Source organism: Pavona decussata, unplaced genomic scaffold (genome assembly GCF_977016875.1).
Source record: "Pavona decussata unplaced genomic scaffold, jaPavDecu1.1 SCAFFOLD_274, whole genome shotgun sequence".
Lineage (NCBI taxonomy): Eukaryota > Metazoa > Cnidaria > Anthozoa > Scleractinia > Agariciidae > Pavona > Pavona decussata.
In genome coordinates, this window is record NW_028145676.1 from 769,090 (window position 1) to 780,467 (window position 11,378).

At 39.5% G+C, this 11,378-nt stretch overlaps 1 pseudogene across 1 annotated transcript; it reads right to left on the reverse strand.

Moving 5' to 3' along the window:
* Positions 1–54: 54 nt before the first annotated feature.
* LOC146455454 (ATP-dependent RNA helicase DDX24-like) lies at positions 55–10,858 on the reverse strand (annotated as a pseudogene). The gene is made up of 14 exons (XR_014859032.1): positions 10,715–10,858; positions 10,134–10,358; positions 9,590–9,700; positions 9,343–9,467; positions 8,335–8,375; positions 7,663–7,776; positions 6,806–7,108; positions 5,960–6,120; positions 5,510–5,627; positions 5,178–5,274; positions 4,226–4,303; positions 2,500–2,564; positions 1,374–1,472; positions 55–532 (listed from the first exon to the last, which is right to left on the reverse strand). The product of XR_014859032.1 is annotated as an ATP-dependent RNA helicase DDX24-like (transcript).
* Between the last annotated feature and the right edge of the window lie 520 nt (positions 10,859–11,378).

An 11,378-nucleotide genomic window follows, 5' to 3' on the forward strand; every position in this document is an offset into this window, starting at 1 on the left:
TGCGTTTTTAGGGTTTTCGTACCCTAAGAATTATCCGTAAATGTACCATTCGCCCGATACAGTGGATTCACGTGTGCAAGTTATCTGCAAATACGGCGTAACTACCAAGCCTTTTAAACAGCGTTCTGTTGTTCTTCAGTTAATTTCAGAGGCAATAATCATTGAAACTGCTAATGTAATCCTGCGCCCGTTTCTGGCTTACACAGCGTAGTCTTCCTTACAGTTTCGCCACTAAACCTTTCAATCTCTCGTAATCATCCACCGCCCGTGGGCGACAGCACTTGTGGATCACATGTTATTCAACTGTCCTTTGACATCCCAGCCTTCAACTACCGAACTGTTCATTTGGTGAAGCACTTGGAAAATCCAGCTGACTCATTTAATCTCCCAATTGATAGCATTTTAGCTTTACGTCTTTTGGTCTTCACCTGATTTCGCTTTCACCTTGTGGATCTTTTGGCCTTCTTTTGTCGTTTCGTCCTTTTCACCTCTTCCACTGCCACCTTCCCACTATCCTCACAACTTGTTTCAGCTTATGAATGCAAAAGAGAGAAAGCAGTTTTAACAACTGTTTTAAAAAAGCACCTTGTTTACTTACTGTTAAATTCTGAAAAAACGCTCCACAATCCTTCCTTAGAAAAGGCACCCCCCCCCCCCTCCCCACCCACCTCGATATAAGTTGATCGACTGTTCAGGTGCGAAAACACAGGGTGCTTTCTATTCGGCCAAATTTTGCCGGTTAGAAGGTTGCATGCGATATTTCATCGTGTGTCCGCCTCTTTAGGATTAATTGTTTGAAGCTGTTAGCTTGGTGGCTTAAGGACAATGCCTACTAATAAGGAAGTATTTTTGCGCGGTTTATGACTATACGGGGAAAGCAGATCTTAGCAAGGGCTATTGGAATCTAAAAAGAAAATTGGGGGGGGGAGGGGGTAACCATGCATTTTCTTTAGGGATAATCAAGCAACAATTAAAAAAACAGCAAAAAACAAAGCAATTATTTTTTCCAAATTGAAGCTTTACTATCTCTGAAAAATGCATGGTTACCCTCCATTTTCTTTTTGGATACCAAAAGCACTTGCTAAGTTCTACTTTCTCTTCATACTTTTAAACTGGGCAAAATATTCCTGTATAAGTAGGCACCACCCATAGGAAACCTGAGTATCCCGAGATGCGCAGAACGTATGCACAGTAACAATAGTAGGTACCCTGCTAAAGCTATTATATTGCCAAAGTCAACCAATACTAAAACACAAAATTCCCTCCAAAATTAAGAAGCCCCATCCTCCCCCCACCCCCCACCAAAACAAGCCCCCTTTCAATGACAGAACCCCAGTGCTTCTATTGTATAATAGTAATGCGATGCAATCTACCTTTGATACCGGGCATCAACAGGGCCCCGCTCTTTGTAGGATACTTTCCGCTAAATCCAGCAGGTATTAATGGCGTCTTCACCAAACTGGAGAGTTCAGCTGAGGAAAAGGAAAAGTAAAATATCGTGAAAAATCACATTATTGAGCAACTACAAAAGCGATAAGTAAGTTTGTAAAATGTCAAAATCAGCATTCGAGCTGTTCGGCTCCATGCCAGCGTAACACCTGAGAGGCGCCCGAGCGCAAAACCTTCTATCAATGTACTTGAAATTCTCGCCGCTTTCTTCTTGGACTACGAGTAGTTTTCTTATTTTTATCAGGGCGAGTGGAGTGAACGAAATACACGAGCGCGCACAAACCCCCCCCCCCGCCCACCCCACCCCCCTCCTCCAGGAGACACCACGCAAGTTTGTCCACGCAGAAGGCAATTTTGCCGCCATTCGCGTGGTGAGCTCACTGTTGTTTTCTTGTGTGTCTAGTTTTCACATCTCTTGTGCAAGACTGTGACATTGCACGTCGGCAAAACGAAAGGTTTTTTCGCTAAACTTAAGTTACATTCAGTACAAACAGTAAGTTGTAATACACTACAAGAAATTTCTCTTCGTTCTTTTAGCTATCCAGCTCGGCTATCCAGAAAGCGACTGCCAACTATCTAGAGCTGCAAGCAAAATAGACCTCATTGGAGTGTCGTAAAACCAAAACCAAAGTAATTACTCTGGCCAATCACCACAGACGCAAACAGCGTAATGAACCAATCAGAAATCGAAGCAAAAAGACGTAACCGGCGCCAAGCGCGGGAAAACCTGGCGAGTAAAGCACGACTGGTTTTGATTTTGCTGCTGATTGGTTGAGAACGTGGCACGTATTTTGCTGGCCAATCACAGAGCGAAGTAAAGCAAAACCAATTAGCAAAGATGAAATTACTTTCGACACTCAGCTGAAATCCGCTCTAATGGTATTCTCGTTATTAAACTGAATCCAGTTTGCGCATGAGGCTTAAGCAGAGGGAATCTTCACAGGCAAATATATATTTTTAATATATTCCCCTGCAAGGGCCTCCACTGCAAGCTGCTAGATCCACATCAATACCAAGGATACAGAAATTGTTTATTGGAATGCTCAATACCTTTCATTTGCTTCCGCTTTTCCTGTCTCTGTTTCCTAACTCCTGAATCTCCAAGATCTTCTAACCTGTGTGAATGCTCGTCAAAGGGAAATAACTAGTAAGGAAGACTTTTGCCGCCAGGGGTTGCCGCAGTGATATGGTGACTTCATTCGTAAGAGCTGTAGTATAACTATGGACACTGGAAGTACACAAGTCAAAATCCGAGGAAAGGAAACACGAGACCGACGGCAAGCGCGGGAAAATACACAGGCAGCCGGCAGAAATCACGTACAGGTCACATAGTTGAGTTTAAAAATCTTTGTTTCTGATTGGCCAATAAACGCATATGTTTGAACTGCAGGTCACAGATGCATTACAGTCGAACCAGGTCAAGCGTACCCCCCTAGATTCTATTAATGAATCTATTTTTGAAAATTGAACCCGTTAGTCGTTTCAAGTATTCAAATCAAAATTAGATTTCTGATTGGATTATACGAACCAGGGTACAAATAATGCATGACACCAGAAAACCAGAAAGCCCGCGGGAAAAACCCCTCTCAATATATTCAGAGCGGCAATTCTTGATTTATATAACAGTGGATTTTCCAAAAAACAGGTTTCTCGTGATTTACAGCAGTCAACGCGTACTGTCAGAAAGAAAATTCGCCATTTTAAACCGGGCACGGTGGGTCCTGTCGCGTAAATTTAAACTCACTAATGATCACTAAATGAACATTTTACGTTTGTACACTTGCGTTTTTTCCGTTAGTTATTCAAAAACAAAAATGAAAAAGGACTGGAAGCGTTTTATTATAACAAACGGTTCTCTTTTTGAGGTATATGCAAATTAATTTAGCGAAAAGTATGCGAACTCACAGTGAAAGATGTTCATTTCAGTTGACCTTCGACAATGGCAGCACATGTGTTGCGCTATTCGTCGACGTATAATGGACAGTCTGGTGAAATAATAATATATACCAAACTTTTTCATGCTACAAGGTAGGTAATGCTATACATGAAAGATAAATTGGAATTTTTCAGCCCGACTCATTTGCAAGCGCTTGACTTTGTGCTCTTGCCATGACCAAATTTGCATAACGAATTATATGAATGTGTCAACAACATGCAGGAACAGTTTGAACGAACGAGCTGTTTCAAATGTACTGTAATTTGAATTTTACAGGCTATTGCTTTTACTGTTAGCGCGGATCTATGTTCTGCAAATTTTAATTTGATCATTGATCCGCGTTAACAATGAATAAATGAATGCATTCTTTGAAACGACTAATGGGTTCAATTTTCAAATAATCGATCCATTAATAGAGTCTAGGGGGGTACGCTTGACCTGGTTCGACTGTAAGGGCGCGGCTTTTTGGGACACATTTTTGAAATTCCAAAATCAGAATACCTCGAAATATTAAACAATTACATTATTCTTCTAAAACATTAATAAGAATTCGACTCGTTTACCTTAGCCGTTTGGATAATTATGTTTTCTTCACCGGGCAACAGATACAACAGAGATTTTTCAGTGTGTAGTTTCCTTTTTCAGAATACACAGAATATGGCCCCAGAAAACGCGCCCTAAAAGTTTCTTTCGTTGGTAATAGTTGGAGCATACTCCATGTAAGAGTTTTTGAACAGCGCGTGGGGAGAACTATGGAATTTAATCAACAACCACTTTATTGACATATACTTTGTCTTGAAATCTTTGTAATAATCCCTTTTGAACTTCACAAAAGGATACAAATCTTCATCAACTTCAATGTCCATAGCTTTGGCGGAGGCAAGAATCCAGTCATTGCCAGACTTCTTCCGTCTAAATCTACAAAACAGCACATGATAAAGTTATAAATAAACGAAAAGAATACACATAGGGGAAGGCGTCGTGGCCGAGTGGTTTGGGCGCCAGAGGTCCCAGGTTCGAGTCCCGCTCTGACCACTTGGATTTGTTTCACAGTAGCCCCGTTTTTAAACCCAAGACCACGCTTTGTAAATGGCCAACTGCTTTGCCTCCCAATAGTTGGAATTTTAAACAAATGTTATGTTCAGTTTGTATATTTTTCATTGATTTATAGTGTCCTCAATTTGCGCTACAGTGCTAAATACTTGACGTTTAAAGGCGTATTGTCAAGGAGATTTTGCTGTAAGTTGGTAAAAACTGCTAACATATTTGACAATGACAAAGAACCACTTCTTTAACATGAAATTGCTCTTAGAGCACTGAAAAGAAATTATGAAAGGATTTATCCAAGGAATCGAAGAATAAACTATAAACTACAATTTTTAGCGATTTCTCCAAAACACACAGGAGGAACTTGAAAAAACTGGCCATTTTTTTTTAAAGTTGCAACCCATTTCTATGCTATCCATCCGTAGGCAAAAATGATTAATTTTAATTCCTGTACACTAGTAAGGTTATTTTTAACAAAGTTGAACCATTATTCTATCGTCTCCATCGATACATATTATGTTTTTTCGCTATTCAAAATGACACTAAAAATAGGTGACACTGTCCCTTAAAATGAAGCCATTTACTTTTATTTTATTCGAATGAATGAGCTGCTCGTAACATTTAGTGGAAGGGTACGGTACTTGTTTTCAGGAAGTTTCAGAAGTTTTCCATATTTATGTTGCGGTGTTCTTGAGAGTCACAGCGACATGTCCACAGAATTTTGCTGACTGTCTTTTTAACTTACATGTGTTCTTCCTTGTCAATTTGTTTAGCAAGCGAGATTCTTTTTCGTATGGAAGACATGAAAGCTACGTCAACAGGGAAGGAGTCGAGCTCGTTTCCTGGAACAAAAAAGTAAATAAACAGGAAACAAATGAAGATTTGTGAAAACGCGAACATTCGATTAGAACAAAGAAAAAACTCTTATTCCCGACGACAATAGAACCCATGATGCTAGGCCCTCTAAATTGGGAGTCAACTGTCTATTATAAGGGGCGCGATATCTCTTATTTGGGGGCTACAGGTCTGGGGCAAAACGTCTTAGGTATGATTCGACCACAAATCCTCACACCATACCTGCGTTGAGCGTCTTCATGATTTTCTTGTAAGATCCCAGTTCTTCCGGCCCCACAAGAACAACACTTAAACCCTCCCTACTGGCTCTGGCTGTACGACCACTTCGGTGAATATAGAGCTGTAGAAACAACAAAGTAAGAAAATGAATATATTTATCGAAGCTACAGATCTGTATGAAAACCATTATTTATTGCCTTTTGTCTTCCAGCAGTTTCTCTCAGAATCCGTGAAGTACCTTTTCTCGAAGCAGGAAATTATCTTTGAAAAGACACAAAATTTCGGCTAACTGACAAGCAAACGACCTTCCATAACGTAGACCCTCGTTAGTCAGTGGGAAAAACGTCCAAAAAACACCCGAAAAATTATCGGTGACTTAACGGACAGTTAATGGGAGTTTCAATCCTTGCCTAATCTTAATCACCCCACTACTACTGCTACGTTTCAACATACGTCAGGATCCTTGGGAACTTGATAGTGAATCACGTGCTCAACTGCTGGTATATCCAGACCCCTCGCGGCCACATCTGTAGCAAGAAGCAAACCCGTAGAACTTGACTTGAACCTGAAAAGTGGGAAAATGACAAATCGAGGTTAACATGAATATCGCGTTCCTGAGTATACCTGTGTCACTCAACGAACTATACATCATTCTCATTCATTTAACAGGCTTAAAATAATTATACAGTCAACTCCCTTTATTGCGGACACCCTCGAGCGAGAGTCAGTGTTCACTGAAATAAATTCCCGCTATTAAATGGCAGGAATTTATTTCAGTTAAACGTCTGTAATTTAATTTTGCCGCAAATTTAGTTGAATTGACTGTACCATCGCATTTATTCCATTGCGCATATGCCACACATTGACATTCAAACCCTAGCAGTATGCAGGATGTTTGTCCCATGAACCTAGTTTAATGGCCTTAGCTCCCACGAGTCTCCTGTAGCTCAGTGGTGTCATATGTTTTTCAGTGTAGCTCAGTTATTTTTTTTTGGGGGGGGGCCGTTCACTTGAAAACTCTTTGACATTCAAAATATATGAGAACAATGAGAAAATTTAACGCCTGTTGACACTTAATAACAACAATTGACTCTTGTTTAAATGCAACTTGAAGGAAAGTGGCTTGCTAAAATATTGAGATTCCCACTGAACGCTTTCTAGGTGGAATAACAGGCAATCTGTGAATGGAATTTCTCCAACTGAATATTTTATGTTGCAAATGCAGAAAAATTGAATACATGCTGATAAAGAAGGCAATTCATGAATAGTCCCTTATTTTCCTAGCGATAGTAAAGCGACCGAACCACGTAAATCCACTGCCGAGTGGAAATTGCCTGCTTATTTTTCTCTTCAACCGTATGTTGTCTCCTCACAGAAGGCAATTCTTGTGTTCGCTCACATATTTCGCTCGCTTCGCTATCCTTAAAAAAAAAAAAAAGAATAGTAGAAGTCTAGTAATGTTAAAGATGTAGCAACAAACCTTTTCATCAAGGGAGCAAGAAATCTTTGTCTCTGTTAGCGTTTGCACTGTTCCTCTCTTGTTTGTAACATCAATCACTTTACAACTGTTTTTATGCAGTCCAACTTTGTCCATTAACGACACTAAACACAGAGACAAAAAGATATTAGATTAAGCTTTAGATACAACACACAAGGCTGAAAATTATTAAGCATCCAAACATTCTTTTAAATATCACTACTTGAGAGGATCGAGCAGGGATGGCACAGCGCTGAGAGCACTCGCCTCCCACCAATGTGGCCCGGGTTCGATTCCCGGACTCGGTGTCATATGTGGGTTGAGTTTGTTGTTGGCTCTCATTCTTGCTCGGTTTTTCTCTGGGTACTGCGGTTTTCCCATCTACTCAAAAAGCGACATAGTTTTCAAATTCGAATTCAATCTGGAGAGTGTCCCCACGCTGTAAAGCGCATTTGATCATCTTGTCATGGAACTGTGCACTTTACAATTTTACCTTATTTTTTTACTTTACAAAAAACAAGTACACTGTACATGTATAACTAAAGGAAATGATCACCAAATATACAATGTCTTGATGTTAAAACAAATTCTCCCAACTAGTAGTAACAGGACTATATATGGAGACCAGTAAGGAGATTATATGTGTTGATACCGGGGCTAATATTAAACAAGGAATTACCCAAGGCTTCTCCTCTTGTGACACTCTTTTCTTTTCCTTTTTTCTTGAATGATTTGGGAAGAGTCAAGGTCGCAGAGAAGATAAACTTCTGAAGACTTTTCTTGGTAGCAGTATCTTTATGGGACAAAGATTGAAAAGGTGTCAGGCATTTATAATGATCATGTACATGTACAATCATGAACAAGAAATATATGGAACAAAGACCAGAATTACTAAGATTAATCATACGCGTGTGGGTTATACTAATGGAATTACCCTACACAGAGTACTCAAGTGTGATGTCACAAGTATTTGAATTTTTGAAATTATGGGATTCATTAAGATAATCGGAAAGAGCATGATGACAAAATTAACGCCTACTTGCCCAAAATTGGAATCGTAGTGCAATTTGCGGATGAGACATTGCACTGTTTTGTTCTGACGACACCATACAAATCCTTCTAATATTTTGTTTAGAACTTGTATGGATCGGTCATCAGAGTACCACAGTGGTAATATCTCACCCCCAAATTGGAAGAAGGTGCTGATATTTGGAGAACAGACATTTTTCATCATGCTCATTCTGAATATCTTGAAGTAAATCCCACAACTTCATAAATTTAAATCTTGGGATGTCATCGCTTCAGAACTCTGTTTCACATGTATGCAAAATGACGGCAAAAATAACTTTACTTGTGATTGGTTGATCATCCTCTTGGTGTTCTCTGCTGCCACTGTATTGACAAATGAAATAAAGAGTTATACAATGTACATTAAACTCAGAATAAAGTTAACACAAGTTTATCCAAGGCTCTTGTTTAGCAGGTGCTAGACAGGTAGAAACGAATGTTTAGTTTATCAATAGAGTTGACAACTAAAGGCAAATTGGCCATCGTAAAGAGATTCGAGTGCTGAGGTTTCAAGCGTTAGCCCTCTGTCAAAGCAAATCAACGAATTGTGGCTTGTATGTGTTTACATGTCTATAGTGACCAGTACAGTGGAGCTATGCTATTGGTGGGCACATAGTAACGTGGAAAACAAAAAGTGTTCGCTAATTCTGTGGGGATTAAGAGTGCCAATATGGAAGATCAATTTGTGTTCTAAAGTTTTGCAGGGTAGCCTAACTTCTAAGTCCCTGGCTCCTTGAAACTTGCCTTAGAAAACGGCCTTCATTTCATGACCCTATATCAAATTAATATACATCTAACAGGGATACCATTGCAAAACCCTGTAATTTGATTGACTGCACAACTCACTACTTATTTTTCAATCACAGATTGTGAACAGGCTTAACAAACTTCAAAATATTGATGGAATGAAGTGAAATTTTTCTTTCTGGTGGAATAGGAATGAAGATTTATCCTTAAACAGCGTGTTCAAGTTGGTAAGGGATGCACCCTCATCAGCTATCTCATGATAGAAATCTGGCACTCATAATCATTATAATTGTGTTCGACGCAGAAAGAGTGTACTCCTAATTGTATTTGGAGTCGAGTCAGATTGTATAGGACAATCAACAAATGAATGAATGGATTTTGGGACACATACCTGGCATCCCCTGCAGATTTTACAGGGCCTGATGTCGATCATCATCACCAACTCAGCCAAGCAGGGAGCCTGGGGTCGAGATAATCAAACGCACTCCCTAATCTTTGATTATATATTACTAGTTATTACTGTTAATTAGATTTCCTACCCTACCTTGTCCTATGAATAAGATCTAGGATTGAAGAAAGTTCTTGGAAATGTCCTTGTTCCACCATTCTGTCAGCCTCGTCAATTACAAGGAATCGGAGGTGATCCAGCTGGCAGACATGTTCCTCTCCCTGCAATAATTTATGTGTTGTGGTTTAAATTGTTTTTGGTTTAAAAATGTCTTATATCTCATGCAGAGTGCACTACATGTAAGTATTTTTCGAACAAACTAATAATTACATGCAGCACTCACCTCTGACATCAGATCCCACAGTCATCCAGGAGTGGCCACTATGATCTCAGGACACTTACGCAAAAGTCTTTGTTGCTTCTGTGGAGCCATCCCTCAAACCACAGCCACAATCTATATAGATGTATACAGATACTATTACATATTAATATTTTTCAAAAAAATAAATAAATAAAATAAAAAAAATAAGCTTTCAGGATCTAAAAGAATTAAAGTGTTACGTCAAGCTTTCGATTCCTTCGCTGAATCTTTTTCAAGTAAGTGAAATGTTAATTCAAGTCATGAAACTTGAGGTGGTGTGAGTCAAATGACAAAATGTCCAAAAAGCCCGCTGGTAGTTCGTAATCCCTGTCTTGATTGAAAGTGAAACCCTGACACTGTATGTTGATGGCCTCTCTGAATGTCCCTCTCAGGACATCAGTTTCCCTTACAATGATTTTTGTTAAAGACATGCCAAGGGAGTGTCCCGAGTTCTGGTGATTGAAGTAGAAAAAATACTGACAGTAACTTGGAAAACAGGGCACAATATTTCTGATCATGCCTTTACCTCTAATGAAGTGTGCTTTGCAGCTTGCAGGAGGTGAGTTCTTATTTGCAGGGCTAATTCTCTTGTTGGTGTCATAATCAGAGCCAAGAGAGGTCTTTTGATCTTGTCACTGCCTGAGCTGTTGCTTATACATATCTGTTTTCCTTCTTCGGATTCTTGGCTAGCCTTTTGCTGCAGGATGTGTGTGAGAATTGGAATCCCAAATGCAAGAGTTTTACCTGATCCCTGTCAGACAACAAGAAGTATACGCCAGTTACTCAAAGAATCCCTAACAAATTGGGAACACCACATGTTAAATAGAGCTCCATTATTGAGTGCTGAAAGTAATTTCACGTTTACTTTGGTTCTGCTTTACTACAGTCCATGAGTGGTTTAGAAAACTTGCACCACTTTGTCAACCAGTGAAAGGCACTTGTCTGAATGACCAAAACCAATCGTGACTTTCTTACATACGTTTTCCTGTGCTAATTGTTGCCGGTTTCATGTACATGTGCATGTACAGCTGTATTTGCTTTGAATTCTGATATCCCCTATTACATGTAATTTGTAGCAGTTTGTAGGAAGCAAGGCCAATGGCTTACTGTCACCCAACAATATACGATCATCTGAACAAAAACAAATTTCAGCACAACCAGCTCAAGTAACTTGTCTGAAGGTGCAGCCTGCTCAGCAATCTTGCGCTCTACCAACTGGGCAAACGTTAACCCACAAATTAAATGTGCCATGTTTATTTACCTCTACGTACATCTACACTCTACACTTAAGTTATGAATAACGGGGATTTCCTGCCTCAAATTGTGGTGGGTAACCAAATATGACATTGTGAGACACAAGCGGCCATAAACTTTTACATTGACTTTAATGTACACCGCATGATCGTTTGATCGGGGGTTAAGGGAAGATGTCATAACAAGTCTTACCGTACTTCCACAGAGAAAATAAAGCCAAAAACAAAATATAAAACTAAAAGAGTGTCTAACATACAATTTATGCAGCTCTCTGATGTCTCTGTGGTGGAATATTGCTGGTGGTAGTGACAGTGTCTGTATTGGAGTTAAGGGCTTGTGAATCCCTGTTCACTCAGAGACTCTGTAATATCTCTTTTGAACCCCAAGACCTTCCCAGGCACTTTCATCTGCCATTATTTCTAAAATCCACAAGATTAAAGACATATTACAGTACAAATCAAACTCTAAAATCCCGACTTTAAGAGTGTACATGGGCTTTAAAATAGCGAGCTTCCTG